The sequence below is a fragment of the Lissotriton helveticus genome, chromosome 4_2, assembly GCF_964261635.1.
Source record: "Lissotriton helveticus chromosome 4_2, aLisHel1.1, whole genome shotgun sequence".
NCBI classification, from domain to species: domain Eukaryota; kingdom Metazoa; phylum Chordata; class Amphibia; order Caudata; family Salamandridae; genus Lissotriton; species Lissotriton helveticus.
This window is the reverse complement of record NC_136064.1, coordinates 148,511,360-148,521,324: the sequence shown is the minus strand read 5'-3', so window position 1 is coordinate 148,521,324 and position 9,965 is coordinate 148,511,360.

The window sequence follows — 9,965 nt, the reverse complement described above, 5'->3', positions numbered from 1 at the left end:
ATATTTGGAAATTTCTAAATGCATTTATGTATTTTGGGGTGGTAAGGTATACACAATACTTTATAAATATATTGTACTATGTTTTACTATGCATAGATTAGTAAATATGTCCATAGTTAGCGTGGAGTGGGTATGATGTATTCCTATAGGTTCTGAATCGATCCCCCTATTCCTGACCCTATTCTGGTTAACAAACCAACAAGTTAACTAGCAGTCGGCCCATGAGGCAGCAAACCCCCATGATGCAGATACCGTTATCCGACGAAGCCACACTACGGCACAGGAACGTGTTATCTGATTAGGTCATAACGCTTGCGCTCTAATTAGACAAGCGATATTCCTCCAGCCCCTGATAAGGCATACGGAGTTCTCATAACAAATCAAACCTATGACAACCTGGGAAAAACCCTGCGGCCATTGTTTTGATTTCACCGAGAACTTCAGCAAAAGAATGTGCTAACGACCTGGTCGTTTGACATCCTTATTGACGTATCTATGTCCATCCTTACGTCAAACTTGGCACCTTAAATGTATAAATATTACCGATATTGCCCTATGCAAACACACGCGGTGGTGACGAGACGGAGCAGCCATACTTGCCGAAGCCCAGAGCAGAGCAGACCCCGCTGGCGCAGCCCCGCCTTCCTGACGCGCTGAGAACGAGACGCGCTGCTTTCTCCTGCCGAGAAATCCAGCACCGGCGTTTCCGGATAGCCCTCGCAGGCAGCCTGGAATATCGAGAGCAGAGAAGAGAGATACCATCCCTCATTCATCCTAACTTCCAGGTACAGAACTGAATAACCCCTCACAGAGAATTCTTTAGTCAGTCACTTGGCAAAAACAAACTTAACTTAAACTGTAACTTTCTATTCCCGCCCACGTATTAGACTTAGGTCAGGTACACGGGGTAGGCTTATTTAGAAACACCAGTTGAGTACGTTTAGTCAAATGTATATGTGTATGTAATATATTTTATTCATTTTAAACCTTCATATGGCTTAGAAACCATATCAATGTTTTTACAGTATTATTTTATACTTCTGCTTCTAATGTATGCACTTTACTTAACCATAAGTATTGCAATAATATCGATCCATTTCTCTTGTACGAGAAAAGAGACTGATCAATAAATAACACCTTTTTATTGAACACGCCCGTCTCTTCCTTTTCTCTACATTCTGATGAGACTAAGAATGCACGTACTGACTGAGTAAAATAAATTGCCTTTTGTTCACACGACTCTCGAGATACACTCTTGATTAGGGGAGAGCAAAGTTGTCATGTTCTATGGTTGTCAGAAACTAAATCCCTTCTTGTCTAATCAGGGAAGTTAATTCCTTCCTGAACATTCGAGAAAGTTTCTAGTGAACTCTGAGCTAGCTGGCAAACCCAAAACTTTAAGTCTAATATCGACAGTAGTAGACCTAGTTAACGTCTGTCTAGGCCTATACTATTGAAGGTATTATTCCAATGCGCAGAGCCTATTGGGATAATAGGAACTACACTACAGGTGGACGAGCCTACGTTTCTGCAGGGTAATCGCTGCAAAGTCTTGGTAGAGGGTGGGATGCTGAGCCTGATAAACAATCGGGTGCATGGCCCTGGCCTTACTGAAAAACTCCTCCTTGTTGTGAAAGTCCCTGAATGCAGGCCACGATGTCTGTTGGCGCTGTCCTGTCCGCTCTTGGGGTTCCCACCCAATGGGCCCTGTTGGTTTAAATTTCGGAGGTAAGTGAATACCCTATCACATGGTTAAAGAGCCCCTGCACATAAGCAAAGATGTCCCCTGCTTCTGAATTTTTGGCCACCCCCCCTGAATCCTTATGTTGGGCCTCCGGTTTTCAGGATCCTCCAAGTGCGCTTGGAGGTTGACCTGCTGCTTGTGTATACGAATTACCTCTTGCTGAAGCAAGAAGTGTTCTGTGTCCCTATCATCACTGTTATCCTCCAACGACTCAACACGTTCCCCATAGCTGTCAATGTCCCTGCGGATGTCCTTGATCTCAGAGGTGAGATTGTGCTTCACAGTCCGTAGGTCCTCCCGGAGCATCTTAAAGAGGGAGTAAAGGAAGGCCAGGGTCACCGGTTCATCCTGGGTATCTCAAGGCAGCAGGGCGGCCGCAGGTACTTGGGAAGAATGGGCCATCTTGAGAGGGCCTGCTGTGTACGTGAAAAGAGGTCTTTCACTGTGAGTTCAGGTTTGGCGTCTTTCTGGGTCTTATCTCTCCTGGATCGGGTGGAGGACATATCCCAGGCCTGTGCCGAGTGATGGGTCAATCAGGCTAACTCCTGTGATATGGCAGAGTGGGGTCACGCGGGTCAGGCAGGGGCACTGGGGTCAACTCCAATAGCACCTTAAAGCTCAGTCTGGCTGCCACCACGTGCCAGGCCCAGGGTGCGGCAGCCAAAATGCTACAGCTTCGGGCACACTCTGCCTCTCCGAGATGTCTCATAGCAGGTACTCACTCTGCGTGCCCCCAGGCCATACTCATCTCAGGCCACATGTCGCCTACACCCGGAGGGGCAAGCTGCATCTGTGGATGGTGTCCAGTAATGTCCTCCATGCCCAGACAGGGGTCATGATGTCCCTGGAGCCCCAGCCCCCGCACAGGCCCAGCTGTTAGCTGGCTTAGGAGCTTGCTGCACTGACCCTGCCAGGTGCAGCCTACCTCAGCTTGTGTCCTCCTCTGAAGGTGAGTCAGGAGACAGCACTGGGCCCCTTTGCCAAGGCCCTCTGCTTGGTCTACCCCAGAGCAGGTGGCTGCCACCGGCTCCAATCTGGTCGGCCGGAGCTGGGCGGCAACGTGTCGAGTGGAGCCCATCTCTAGGGGGTTCCAGTCATGGTAGGGAGTTCCTCCTTGATGGGTGTAGGTGCGCCTCAGATGCTGGGTAAGCGTTGTCACGCCAGGTCCGGGCGTCAAGCAGCTTACGGTGGCAGGAGGCCGCCTATCTTGTAGTCCCGGATAGTTGCTTTGGGCCAGGGAAGCAGTCAAATCACGCAGCTCGGTCACCGCTGAGTAGTAGGCTCCATTGGGGCTGCCTGGGCATACTCCCCCACCCTCAGGTCCACCCCCACCAACTCTGGTCACAAATCTCCATCGGAGTGGTTGCAGAATTCCGACCACGGCCCCCGGCCGAGCGGTCATCAGGCTCTGACTGCCATAGGAGGAGGCGGCAGGCAGGAGAGAGTCCCCTCTGCGGCACGGCTGCAACATGGAGGCAGGCTGTGCTGCCGCTGTGGGGTCCCTGGGACTCAGCCAGGTCAGCTGGGCATCCGCTGTGGCCCTGGCCAGATTCCACTCTTCCAGCATTCAGCAGTGGCCCCCATGTGAACAGTCCCCTCTGCAACTCAGACCCAGCGGGAAGGTAGACTGTGCAAATGACGTGGAGACCCTGGGGATTGGCGCGATTGGCTGGTTGGCGGCTCCGGCGCTGGCTGGATTTCACACCTCAGGTGTCCCAGCTGCAGGGTCGATGGAGGCAACCTGCACCCCAGAGGATGGTGCTGCGGGAGTCTGCAGGCTGGTGCTAGAAGTCAGCGGTTGGCAGAGAGACAGCGAGGTACATCTCGCCTCGCTGCCATCTTCTCAGACCAATGCTAACTCTTAAAGTACACTGGAGCCTGCCAACCAGGCCCCAGTGCCAGTGCTAACTCCCTAAAATACGATGCATGTGAATTGGCAAGGGTTTTGACTCTCTCCTAATACCGATGGCATGGGAGGAAAAGGGGTCAACAGGTCCTGCAGCACTGATTGTGCCACATTGAGCTACCCAAGTTCAAAGATGACATCAGGTCTGATATTGCTCCCAACGCAATATTGCCCTAACCATGGGTGCAAGGTCACAGCACCAGTTTTAATATATGTCAGACACCCCTAAATGAGGCCTCCTGAGCCCCGGAGGCAGGGTATATTATATTAAATGTGTGAACATGTAATTGCAAGCTTCTATGGCTCTATAGTGCCCTTTTTCCATTAAAGGACACTCTAAGTGATAGACAGTCCATAAGATCACATGTACGAAGACCCAGGACAAACCAGAGGCAGGCAGCTTCATCATGGCACCACCTAATATATAATATTTGGTATCAAAACATGCCTACTCACCCACAACAAGAATCTTATGCCGAGGGTGATGTGGGTCATGCACCTAGGTGGCTACCTTAGAACTTTCCCACAATGTTGCCCAGCTTCGCTGCGATCCGGCTGGCAAGTCCATGATTCTCGAATTTGCTGTCACTAACATAAGATTATATCTTCCTGCCAGGCAATGACATCACTCATAGGAATCAAGAACAAAGACTTGGGCAGGAAGCAGTTCACACACCCTTCCTTCAAAGCAGGCTAGAAAATTGTCACATGGAGGTGGTGAGTTCCAAATGCCGCACTGTCTCGGATATGCATGAAGGCCGAATCCGATGGGATAAAACAGCCCTCCCTCCTGCCCCAGGCACTATTTCACCCAGATAGGGTGGAAATTAATTAGTCAAGGAAGTGTAAACCCACAGAAGACTAGCCACAACTCCAGGTTGAGAAGCCTGGTCTGTACACTACATTAGATTGATACCATCTTTAGGAGAGGAAGAATAGAGGGTTCTGGGTAGAAAAAGTGACCCCCTCCCAGATGTGGTAACCTCAGGGTGGACTAGTTAAAAGGACTAGCAGCTAGTTGGCTACTTGCTCCCACAACCCTAACTTCACTAAATCTAGGATTTAACCCCTTGGCCTCTGCGGTAATTCCTCCGCAGTGCTGGGGGGAGGGGGGCTGCGTGGCGCTGCCATGCTGGAGACGGAACCATTCCGTCACCAGCCATGGGCGCGCTGTGCTTGTGACAGAGTGGTTCCATCACGGCCCTGCCCGCTAATTAGAATGCGCCGTGCAGGTGCGGAATCGTGGCAGCGTGGGCAGGGCGGGGCGGCGTGCTGGAAGGAACCGCTCCGTCACCAGCAGAGCGCGCCCATGGCTGGTGACGGAGTGGTTCCGTCACCAGCACCCAAGGGGTTAAGGGATACCCCTGACACCAGAGCCTCCGTTTCAACACCACTGCATAAAAAAGGACAGAAGAAGAGACCTGGATCTAGAACAATCAATCAGACTTGCACAAAGCAAAAGAGGGCTCCTCTGTACCTGCAGCAACGCTCCTGGAATTTTGCGATTGAGAGTCATCTCAGGCTCTCTCTTGGTTTCCCCAGACAGAGGGACCCCTTTGGAAGCCTATAACATCCTCAGACTCACTTGGACGAATGGCAGTAGCCCCCTGCAAACTGCAGGTAAAACAACACTTGTAATGGGGCCCTCCGAGGAAAAGCCCAAATCCAGTAAGTTTAATGCATTGTAGTAACTGCATTTCGGTGTTATACAAAGTTACAGTCAGCTGCCACATTCCCCAAGACCACTTGACCGTAAAGTTGCTTTCAGCTCCACATACCACTGTTGAGGCTTCTTGGTCAGCAGTCTTGCAACCAACCCCTGGATTTGATGCTGCACCAAGATGGAACTCCATCTGATGTTCATCCGCCATCAGGACTGGCCCTGTTGCTGTGGTTTTGCATCCTTTTCCCTTCAGCACTCCTGCGACTCCAATTCAGTACCAGGAACAGCCAGGCAAAATTAAAATGAAAGTCATGGCTTGATCATGCCGCCTGCACCAACTTTACCCTGCTAGGGTACAATGCAACTAGACCTGCAAGTTACTGTTTGCCACTTGTGCTTTTTAGGTTGAGCCTACAGTCAGTGCGCTAGCGCAGCCCTGGTAATGATCTGTGGCACATCAATACGTGAGAGAAGCCCCACCCACTCCCCTGCCTACATTTTTCATCGGCTTGTGTCTTTGTCCTTTGTAAATGCTGCCTTCAGATTTGTTTATAGGCTTGTTAGTACCTCCTTATTATGACAGTGTTGTCGTTTGTATCCTCCCATGGCTACTAGCCCCTTTACTTCAAGTATTACACGGTATATGCTATTTAAACTGTGAACACCATTTTCTTTAATGTGGTTCTCCTATTGCCTTCTCTACTCCCCCCTCCCTCTCATTGTATGTACCTTCTCAGCCCCTCCCCCAGCCTGCACTCCTGTTGTCCGTACCTTCTGCCCATCACTCCTGTTGCCGTGCGTCCCCCTACCCTCCTTCCCATTGTAAATGATGACTACCATTTGAAATGCAATAGGTCTTGTGTAACTGTGAGTCCTATTGCATTGCAAAAGCTTGTTTTCTTGGTGTGTTTGTGCATACATCCCACAAGGGCTTGTTGACTTCGGCTCATGGTGTGGCTTCTTGCCAGGCTTGTGTGCACGCTGTGGCGATCAGGGTGAATGCAGGTTACTAACCAGTGTATCTATGGAGAGGCTGGTATTGGATCACCATCAGATGTACTGCTGCTACTAGACGTGTGCACTTATTACATTGCATCCATCTGGGCCATGCTTCCAGCACTTCTGCATTGAAAGCCTGTCTGATAACGGGATGTTGATGGGAGAGATTATCGTCTGTTGTCTGCTATTTACGTTTGTGTGCTGGAGGTCATTAGCTCAGAGTTGGTCATCTTGTAGTTGTATCCCCCATGTAGGAGTTTTATTTGCCATCCAGATTATTGTGATGAGACGTGTTTCCAAGCTTTGTATATGTGTGTTAGAGTGCTTGAGTATGTTCGTGAATGCTTTGTGTGTATTAGGCAGGGGTCTCATTGTAATCATTACAACATGTTTTGCTTTCTACTTGCAACTACTTAAGTGACTGCAGATTCCCTGCTGGATGCAGGAGTAAAGAGGCCGTGGGAGTTCATTCACTGATTATCGGTGGTGCACTGAGTTCACGTTGAGAACGTCTTTCCTTCTGGTGCTCATTGTAGTTGCACATGACCCCCATGCTGCTTAACTCTGAAGACTGTAATGTTTGTTTTTAAGCGGCTCAAATTTCATAAAGCAATACAGCGATCTATACTTTACCCTACACCCAGGTACACTGGAGCATGAACGCATTAAATGAACCCGAGAACAAGGAGACTGTAATGGAGTCAGTGATAAGGCCTTAGCAGAGCAGGGACAGCTTCAGCTGCGCATCCCAATGAGCTCCTGGCTGTCTTTGGAAATGCAAAAGCATCTGCTGGCTGACACACTTCTACTGAGCAGATACTCAGCAGAAACGCTGGGAGTCATCAGGGCCTTGAAGGGAGAGACAAAGTCAGGGAAGCCAGCAGCAGGTCGGCCATCTAGAGCCTCGAAGGATATTTACCTCTGGGGCAACTCTAAAGCGCTGGGTCTGTGACGAGTTGAATTAGTGATGTTATTGTACTTTGTGTCCCACTCCACTCCTCCCACTCAGCCCCTCCCACTCCACTCCTCCCACTCAGCCCCTCCCACTCCACTCCTCCCACTCAGCCCCTCCCACTCCACTCCTCCCACTCAGCCCCTCCCACTCCACTCCTCCCACTCAGCCCCTCCCACTCCACTCCTCCCACTCAGCCCCTCCCACTCCACTCCTCTGACTAAGTCCCTCCCACTCCACTCCTCCCACTCAGCCCCTCCCACTCCACTCCTCCCACTCAGCCCCTCCCACTCCATTCCTCCCACTCAGCCCCTCCCACTCCACTCCTCCCACTCAGCCCCTCCCACTCCACTCCTCCCACTCAGCCCCTCCCACTCCACTCCTCCCACTCAGCCCCTCCCACTCCACTCCTCCCACTCAGCCCCTCCCACTCCATTCATCCCACTCCACTCCTCCCACTCAGCCCCTCACACTCCACTCCTCCCATTTAGCCCCTCCTACTCCACTCCTCCCACTCAGCCCCTCCCAATCCACTCCTCCCACTCAGCCCCTCCCACTGTGTCCGTTTTAGCAGTATGTGTCCGCTTCAGAGATTTTTTACATTTTCCATCTGCTCTCTATATAACATCTTTTGTTTCAGAAAATGATTCCTAACCCATTTCAACTCTGTACTAACCAATCACGGCGTACTGTGAAATAATTTTTCGATTCACAAAAGTGTTAAATGACTTGATTTTAGTTGCCTGGTTCAGTAAGAATCAACCTGTTCCAATGGGATTCAGTCCTCGTCCAGACCTTGATGCAACATAGCAAAGGCCTTAAGGTAATCCTATCGCCAAGATTCTTTTGTCCTAGCTCTTCTTGCATGCGAACCGATGGGGTATGTGAGGGGGATGCTCAACAAGCACCTTAAAAACATGTTCACAGCAGTCTGTAAATGTTCTGCCCTCTTGTAGCCGCAAATGTGATTTCCACATGGTGCCTTAGAAACAGGTTTTGCCTCATAAACCTTTAAGGCTTGGGATGGACTGCTCCCCAGTCTATGGGCTGCATTCACCAGACCAAACTCCTCTTTCTTGCTGTTAATGGGGGGTAGTGGGGCAGTTCATCCTGGAGCCAAACAGGACACGAAGATAGGAAAAAAGCCTACACTTTAGACAGGGTATGGTTGCACACCCTACATGTTTTTGTGTATGGTTGCACACCCTACATGTTTTTGTTCTAGTTGAACTGGGCCCACCACCAAAACAAAAGATTTGCTAATATTGGCAGAAGATCCACATTTATACAACATTTATGCACTTTTATACAACATCAGCTGTAAACTGACCGCGGTCCTGGCGGTCCAAACCTCAGGGGTCGCCACGCCAATGTACAAAACACCTTCCTGAGCTCCGGGGGGCTCTGCCCCGCCCGGACCCCCTCTTCCAGGGCCCCCTACCTAAGATCCCTGCCCAGGGCCGCCAAGAGCCCAGAGCCGCCCCTGGTGAAATGTCTTTATCGCCCTTCTTAAATACAAGGATTATGACTGAAGAAGGACGGAGAGCCTTACCTACCGGCTGCATTTAAAACCAACTTCAAAGCGGTCCCAAATCTCACTGCCACCAATATACAAATCAGGGGGTATTCCACCAGGGCTGGGGTCTTATTTATTGACGAAGCCAAGATTCCCTGAATGACTTCATCTAGTGAGAGAACAAGATTGGATCTCATTAGTACTGGTGAACCAATCCATGATTGGCTCGGATAGGCGTCCAATTACAAACCTCTTTAAAATGGGCAGCCCACTGGCTAGCAGCAAAATGATGGCATAAAGTGGGACAATTTCAACAAAAGAAGTCTGATAAATTACATGCCAATTCTACTTACACTTGCTTGCATTAAATCATCCCAAGCTATATCTTTTAAGGTACATTTACGTTTTTTAAGTTCCAATTATTAATACCTACGACAATACACTCATCCCCGGGCACACATTTTAACGCCTCTTTTAACCGTCATGGAGCCAGGGAGCAATTATGATCGAACCATTTAGGATCACGTGAATGGGTATTAGCAGCAAGTATGTTAAGTAAGGCTGTCACCTTATGAGAAGTACCCTCAAAGGCAGCTAAATTGCTCCATTAATGGAGTACAAATCCAGAAAACATTGGAGGCACTTTAATACAACCTGAAAAGAGGGATTTTTAAAAATGCTTTGGCTCCACATGAGACCACCTTAGTCGCCTAGCTTGATCTTGATTAGTCGCCTAGCTTGATCTGTTATAGAACCCTGGTAAATTCTTGGTTCGGAAACTCAACCCGCTTAATGAGAGAGAGCGTAGAGTTTGTTCACTAAACGGGCGTGCAGTATACAAAAATTAGAAATCATCATAGCACACTGGTATTATACAAGGATGTATAGAATTAACCAGTTTATCGAGGGAAAAGACTACGTTGTTGCTTCTTATGATTGCATTAGGTTCTGACCCACCCTAATATCTTCCATACCCCTCTACCAACGTGCATTTAGAGATATTGTTAGTGGGGTTAAGAGGGCTATCACATGAATGGATGCTAAAATCTCCAACTGTAAATAATTTGTCCAGACCAGGCCTTTTCTCCATCCATGTGCCTATAACAGAACTTAACATGGTATGGTTGGAAGACTTGTGTGACCCGGCTGTGCATTATAGGTAATCCGGGCAACTGTAGTACCACC